This window comes from Polyodon spathula, chromosome 19 (assembly GCF_017654505.1).
Source record: "Polyodon spathula isolate WHYD16114869_AA chromosome 19, ASM1765450v1, whole genome shotgun sequence".
Lineage (NCBI taxonomy): Eukaryota > Metazoa > Chordata > Actinopteri > Acipenseriformes > Polyodontidae > Polyodon > Polyodon spathula.
In genome coordinates this window covers 3,194,749-3,203,007 of record NC_054552.1, presented here as the reverse complement: position 1 = coordinate 3,203,007, position 8,259 = coordinate 3,194,749, and positions in this window count along the sequence as shown.

Below are 8,259 nucleotides of genomic sequence, written 5' to 3'. Positions count from 1 at the left end.
CACAGTAATTTGACTCTATCTCTTCTAACTTGGCTGGAGTCTAGCATTAACCTGCAAATGGAATTACATTGCATGACAAACAACATATTTTAGCGTAAAAAGAAAAGCCACAGTAAGTCAGGTGACTCCATGTTTCCAGCAAACACGCATCTGCGGTGAGCACAGACAGTGATGATAAACCATGACTGCAAGCTGATGTTTAAATTACACGGGTCATGTTTTGAAACAAACTCATGTTCCCAGTAACTCTAAGCCCCCAGGTCTTTGTCCTGCCAAAAATAGACATGAAGCGTGTACATTTTAATACCCAAATCCCAGGACATGTGCTTGTGAAGAGATTCTGAGGATCACACAACTTCTAAAGAGTCCAGTGTGTCATCAAGCAAGATTTCAGCAGCATTATTAATTTAAAAGTGTCTTTCTGTTTCCCAGGCAAAGATGTCACAGTGAGAAAACAAAAACAAAAAAAATAATAATAATGTTAATTGACCCAAGCAGTTAGATTTTCTGTTAATAGTCTCACCTCTGAGAACTAAAAAAAAAACATAAACCGTAGCTTTTACACAGAAAGTGGCACGCCTAACAGACCTGCTTAAATACACCTGCCTCCTTTATTGCCTGCAGGTGGTTACAATTAAACTAGAGCCAGGTGATCTGGCTCAATAAAACAATTTAGCAATGACATTGTGGTTGTGCAAAGCAGCCACAAAACATAAAACACACATTTTCCCAGTGTGCAGAGCCTCTGCCCTGTCACAATATACACAATATACATGTATATATATCTCTTCAATGTTACAATTTATTTGCAAGTCCGTCACGGTCTGCGTTTATTTTTCTCTCTCGCATGCCAAATGTTTTTATTGTGCAGTTACACAGCGCTTCCTCCAGTTTCACTTGCTGAAAATGCAGCCAAAACAAAGCTAATGAGACAAATTACAGTAATGTAACAGTTAAACATTAAACATTACTGTGATGTAGTCTTCATTTTTATCTGTGATCTTTAGTTGTTTTTGTGCATTTTCATTTGCAAGTGAACCGTGACATTAGGGCCTTATGGAGCACAATATTCTGCAATTTTGAAGACTTTGGATACTGTTTTAATTCTGGAAACTGCTTTTTTTTTAAATCTTTTGCTAAATTGCATTTCTGTGCATGGGTAACATTTTGATTTCATTTTGCTGTTCAGTTGTTAGCAGGGAATTTTACATACTGCTACAATACATACCGGATTTAAAAGTATGTACTGTATTACAGTCCACAGTCATCTCTTTTGGCAAGTGTTATTTTCAGAATCATATCGTTTTGAATTAAAATACTACTTCTGTTGAAAATATAGTACTGTACCAACAAATCCAATACAGTGCATCTAAATGGAAGCCTACTTTTTGGCATTGTATCTTTCCCTGTGTTCCCTTTTCCTGTGTTCCCTGAAAAACAGACAAGGGTTGGAACAGGCCAAAAGAAAATAATCAGATATGTGTCACACCTCTGAAAAGAAATGTTTCAGAAGATGTAATTCATAACCTCATAGCCTATTATGTCCTCATCACAGAGTATGTACAAGTGTGTGTGTGTGTGTGTGTGTGTCTGTGTCACAGGAAGGGTCTCTCTCTTGAGCTAAAACTACTTTTAGTTTGGATCTCTCTATGCACACTCAATGCTGAAGTGTGGAAGAATATAGTAGGGAAATTGTATTTAAGAGTTCTTTTACATGCCTGGTAGGGCTTGCACTCAGCATTCAACATGTCTCTCCAGGACAAGGTGTGGCATATCCATTTCAGGATAGTCCTGTTACCCCCAGTTCAATTTTTATAAAATAAATAATACTATATCACCACTGTACAGCTCAGGTTAAAGGAATCTGCACACACATAGTCATTGTTTCCAAGTTGTGCACTGTGACAGGACAGCATCACGGCCCAAGGTGTGCCAGCAGGAATCAGAGACTCAGAGACAGAAGCTGCGGTGAAGTGCTGTTTGCCACATTTATTTAAATACAAAACACAGGAACAACAAATAAACAGTGTGCCAAAATAAAGATTCAAACAAAACAAGCAAATGTAGGTTGGGCAATAGCTTTCACTACCAGTAGTCAAACTACACTTCCCAACACATGTCAAAAACAAACGTCAAACTCCTGTTACCAAACAAAGGCGTTTCCCTCGCTTGTAAATAGGTGGTCACTCCGTAATTAGCGTGAAATTACCTGTGATTGTTGGTAGGATCCCTGCCAACCTTGCATTCCCAAACACACTATTTACACTAAAATAACAGGGAAATATGTTTTTCTTGGTATGTTTTAAATTGTATAACTATTTGTAGTTATGTAATACACAGCATGTACCTACAAATACACGCTTTTTAAATTTGAATGATTCCCAATGTTTTCCCCTGTCGTTTTATTGAGACGTGTCCTTAAAGAAAAAGAAAAGCCTGCCCCTTTGTCTATCTAGCCTCACAGACATTTTGTTAGATGATTGGGAATCCTTCATTAGCCTTTGCTAAGTTTGCGCCAAACTTAATAAAAAGTAATTTTATTAATAAAACTAATTTTGAGCTGGGTTAACTTTGAGAATTGTAGGACTCAACAGAGAACTGATGGTAAAACAAAACTTTATTTACCTGTTTCTACATATAGACAGGAAATGGGTACAGACTGCAGTTGCAAGTCTCATTATTTCTTACTTTATTATTGAACTTAAATAGGTTTCAGTTATGCGGATAACAAAACAAAATCTGTAACAAGATCTTCAAATGGCTACAGTCCAAGAAAGACTGAATGCAGCTATTAAACAGTACTCTACATGAAATGCCAGACAGGTCCATCTTCATAACATACTATCTGTTAGATTGTCTGTGCATAAAATTACTTTCTTTTCATGTTGGTGAAAAGTACAAAAAGATCATTGTATAGTTTATTCATACATCTGGTACATGTTACTTCAGTCTAGGGGAATCATGTAAGGAGAAGACGGTCAAACCTTTATCGTAATTTTAGTTCAGTATGGTGTAACTGCTGTTTATCTGTACCTTTTTCAATCATAAACAAGTCACCAGTGTTGAAACGACATGCAGTCCTGTGCAGTCCCTGATGCCCATGTCTTCTTGAACAATTTTAGATGTTCATCAAGTAGGTGCATTGCTCCCCTGTTGCTGGTAACACTATAGCATCCATTGTGATAATTCAAATAAAATGTTGTCAATAATAAGAACAAACCTTGGAGACCATGTGAAAGTTCAGATGGTCCTTGTAAAAGTGCAGGTCAGCTTGCCAACGCTGTGCAGTTGACAAAGGGCAGACAGTTGGCTCTCTGTCATGTATTCCAATTGCATGGCGCCTGTTCATCATTGTCTTTACTGACCAATTAGAGGTCTTTGTGTGATAAAAAGAAAGTTCTTTCCTCACAGAACTCCCTGGTTGCAGCCTTTCTACTTTGGTAGAAACGGTTCCACAATACTGAGAAACTGTCTCTGAGAGAATCCGATGGTATTGTCAGTTTGTTCTTTGAAGCATCCCCACAGCGCATGCAGTTTCAACTGCTGGAAATGACAAAAAAAAAAAAGAAAGAAATGACATCAAACATTACATCAAAAAACAAGTGTCCATTTTTCTAGTATAAACATTTCTTGATTAGATTTTAGAGATAATTAATAAATCTTAATCACATTTTTTTTTTAAATAAAATGTCAAGTTACTGATCAATTCTGGATTTATATTATATTATATCAATTGCCCCGACACTTTTATTAGATTTCATGTACAAAATGAAAGTCATTCAGAAGCTGTTGATCATTTTTGAGCATGATGGATGATGAATAGTGTGCCAGCAATAAAACCCTGACTTATAACCAAATCGAAATAATGCTACAAACATTAACATCATATCTAACAACCTTGACCTTCGGATTTGTGTTTTTTTGTTACAGCTTTGTTTATACATGGGAAGAGCAGGATCCTACGTATATATATATATATATATATATATATATATATATATATATATATATAATAATATATATATATATATATATATATTATATAATTAGTTTTACAGTGAATAAAAAACATCTGTAGTCTGAACTGGTGGCGTGGGATTGTTGTGGGGTTTATTAAGTGATCATCTTTGCTCCCTGGGAGAGTGAGCTAACTAAGAACTTTGGCTTTTCTAAAGTGACTTTTTGTCTTCTGTTTTGTATACAAAAAGCTATTTGCTTGTAAACATGTAGCATCGACTCATGGGCTCAGAATCATATCCCCATTTGATCTTCATAGAGAAAACCAGGGTGTTCTTTTGGTCATCTGATTCAATGAGGTACAAATTATTTTGTACTTACAAAATGATCGGTGCACAATGATTGTTAATCTTGTGAAGTGATAACATTCACAATTGAATGCTCAAAATTTGGAGACTAGAACATTCAAATTGAACAAAGGGAATAACTCATATTAAAGAGAAAAAATGCAGTACAAAGTCAAATAAACAATTGTTATCATTTATTCAGGTCCGGTTTTATCACCTTCATATGCAAAATCGCCACAAACACTACTGCCCCTGCTGGAGGCTGGATTACCTGCAGCTTCATACCCTGGTCATGGCTGGCATTGGTTCAGCTGTGGAAGCTGTAGGATATGGCAGTGTGGGATTTCTCAAGTGTTTTGATACCTTTCCTTGGAGCCCAACTGCTTTCCCTGTCAAAGGGCAGGATGAACTCCAAGCCGGCATGACATAAGTAGACATTGACTACCTTCTCATGGGAGCTGAGTGGCAAGTGCCAGAGTTTCAGAGTGCAGAGGGTAGACCCAGCATTGTGTTGGAATACATTAACCCCCAGGGTCAAGAGCAGGCCCTCAATGATGTGTAAAACTGAAAACGCTCTCAAAACTCTCCTCAAAAGAATATTCAAGTTAAAATTCAACCATTATTTCTATACTACAGATTTCACACAGCCAGAAAACAATTTCTTCCTCTTCAGGTAGGCTGTGGAATCTGGCCTTGAAAGAAATGATAGAAATATAATTACTGTACATTAAACCATTAAACAAAAAGCTTAATATTGGATGTTGTCTTAGAGGAAATGCTAAAGGAATTCTCTTCAATTAAAAAAAAAAAAAAAATTGTTGCCATGCCAATTGTAAAATGGCTGGATAACTGGAAAAAATTAAAACAAATATTTGTCAGTGACTTATGCTCATCATATTCCTATCTTGTTTTTCTTCTAGTAATCAGCCTAAAAAGGCAGAGGATGTGGGAGGATTTCTATTTCTATATATATATATATATATATATATATATATATGCTTCTAGCTCTACCGAGCACAGGAAAAGGGATGTTTTTAATTTCTAATGGCTATAAATAAATAGCAATGTGGTGGTACTGGATTTTCTATGTATTAGAAATGAATACAGTATTTAACTGGTCATTTCCTGTTTTGGACATCTCCTCATCTCTTCAAGGTCTTCTTATGAAAACTTAACTAAATAATTCCAAGTCTCCAAGGAGAAAGGTATCACAAAGAGTCATGCACAGTATTTGTGACAGAATGTAATGTTATAAAGTTCGAAATTAGTGTGCATTACAAGCATCCCAAACAAGAAAAAAAAAACAACCAGTCGAAAACCCTTTAGAATATATGAATGATACTGAGCTTGTTTGCAGTGAACTTTGTTTATCTAAGGTGGTCTGTAGAAGGTGGTAATGACTGCCTTGGTACTGTTGCTTAATCAAAAAACAAACATGCGGCACTTTAATTTCAGATAAGACTCCAAAAACCCTGCTTCATAGTTCTGTTCCAGATATAATATCCATTGATATATGGCTGTGATAATTTATTTGTTCTAAAACCCTTTAAAAACTGTGACCTGCTACTGCAACCTGAATTGATGCTTAACCAAAGGTCTTGCAAAGACGGCAAACGGGAGATTGAATCATCCCCTGTGTGCCTTTGCTCTAATTAGGTCTATAATTCTCTGTATATTATCATAAAGAACTGTGTTCAAATACATAATATCTAGGTGGGACTGTAAAGCTGGGCTTTTTTTTTAAAATTATTTTTGCATATTCCCAAGCCTACAAAACTCTTACACATACTTGAAATCTAAGCCCAACCTATTTCACCAAGTTTTTCCATTGAGTTCTGATCAACTCTCATGTTAAAAGTATAGTATTTTATCCAGCGGCAACTGACCAACTTTTAATTGTCTCCATTGATACCCAAGAAAGACAAAGTTGAAAAAGGTTATAGGTGAAAAGTCTCTTTTGTCATAGCATCAGTCTTGTCAAGACATTGCATAACTAAACAACAAAAAATATTATTATATTCTTTTGTCTTTAATATCTCAATTCTTAAATTTAGCTTGCAACTAAACATACTTTTATGGATTATAAGAAAGGTGATAAAGTACAGTGTGTAGATTAATCTAATCATAATTTAGTACTGTATAAATATAACTGTTTAGTATCACTACCCATATGCATTTTTAAAATCAATACACATATATATTAACCATTACAGATCAAACAATTAATAAAAACTATCAGTTTAATTATAGTAGGTTGACTCCAATTTGTAAATCTCTTGTCAGGCTTTAATTCAAGGCATTCCATTGCAGTGCTATAGAAGAGAAGCATGCAAAAGTCGCTATGAACCAGAAAGACATGGCGCTTCCGAACAACATTTTCTCACAGTTGAACAATGGACATGAACATTTAATGAAGTCCAGCTGTTCGTGCAGTGGTCTTCGGGGGTCTGATAATAATTGACCTGGATCCCTGAACAATGTAAAACAGTCATTGGCACGCAGTGGGAATTGCTTTAGTCCGCATTAGGGATTGCTGTTATAATACAGAGGGCTGCGTGAGCTGAAGGAAACTGGAGTGGCCTGAAATGCTTTCTCCAGTAAACAGGATAATGAAAACAAGCTCCTTAAAAAACAGATAACGGTAGCTGAATTGTGGAATGACTTTTGTAGGATAAAGCCTGAGAACTCCTTCCGTTTCTCTAAACTGCACACACTAGAGCCATCTGTAGGATTGAGGTACTGCATAAGAAAAATCTGTTGCTAATGTGACTGCAAGGGATCCAAGACAGGCTTCTGGTCAGGATCAATGACAGCTCACTTTTATTTTATTTGATAATGGTGCAAACTGCTATAGAGATCTGATAAACCCTTCTGCTAACAAATCCATCCGCAAGTTATACGGCTAAACTCTCAAAGCAATTTACTCCAAAACATCATTAGCATGATTATTTCAGATAGAAAAAAGACAAAAAAAAAAAAAAACCAGAAACAAACACACCCAATACAAATTACCAAACCAGAAATAAACAACTCAGACATTTCAATGAATGGGTTGTGAGGGAGTCTCAAATTGCTTTTTGTATTTTATTTTACAATTGCAAATCGTTGTTTTTTGTTTGTTTGTTTGTTTTTTTTAGACAAAAGTAGCTCTCATATAGTTTTATCATATTGAAGATAGACTGCAGGGAAACTAGCAGGACAGAAGCATTCAGAGTTACGAGTAGGAAGCTAAAACTGTACAAACAAGGTTTCTTATAAAAGCTTATAAAAGACTAAACTTTCAAAGTAAACAAAGTCTAAGGCATACAGTATATATTATTTACAGTACACCTACGTACTCTGTCACATAGATCAAAGCAGCCACCATCTAAAAGTGCTAAAGGAAATTAGAATGGAGGAAGTACAGTACCAGTTTAGAAACAACCAACACAATTTATTTATTCTAATATTATTAGTTTTATCAATGGTGAAACATCAACTGGGAACTTAAAATATAGATAAGGTGGTTATCGAATGCTTTAGACAGGAATAATTGTGGATATTGAGGGTGTGATGGTTGTAAGAGAATAATCCAGTAACTGTTGTTTCTTTGTCATATTCACTGTTGTAAGCAATCTTATAATATCGCCTGATTAACCTTTGAGTGCCATGCTTTAGGTTACATACTAAATCAGTGAACATGTTTAAAGGAAAAACTGTTCTTTTAAATCCCACGTGTGGCTGAGATGGTGCATCAGTTGATAAGAGGCCTCTAAAAAAGATGAGGCCAGGATAATCCACGTAGGTGATGGTGTCAGAAACATACTCCAAACTTGACTACTCTTATCTATTTTGTTTTAGTTTGTGGTACTAAGCTTTACAGTGATTTTGTTCTTTTTCATTTTGATTTGAGTGAGGCTAAGCTACTGTGGTTTATATTATCTTTTCAATAAAACAAGCTCCTTCATACAATTTT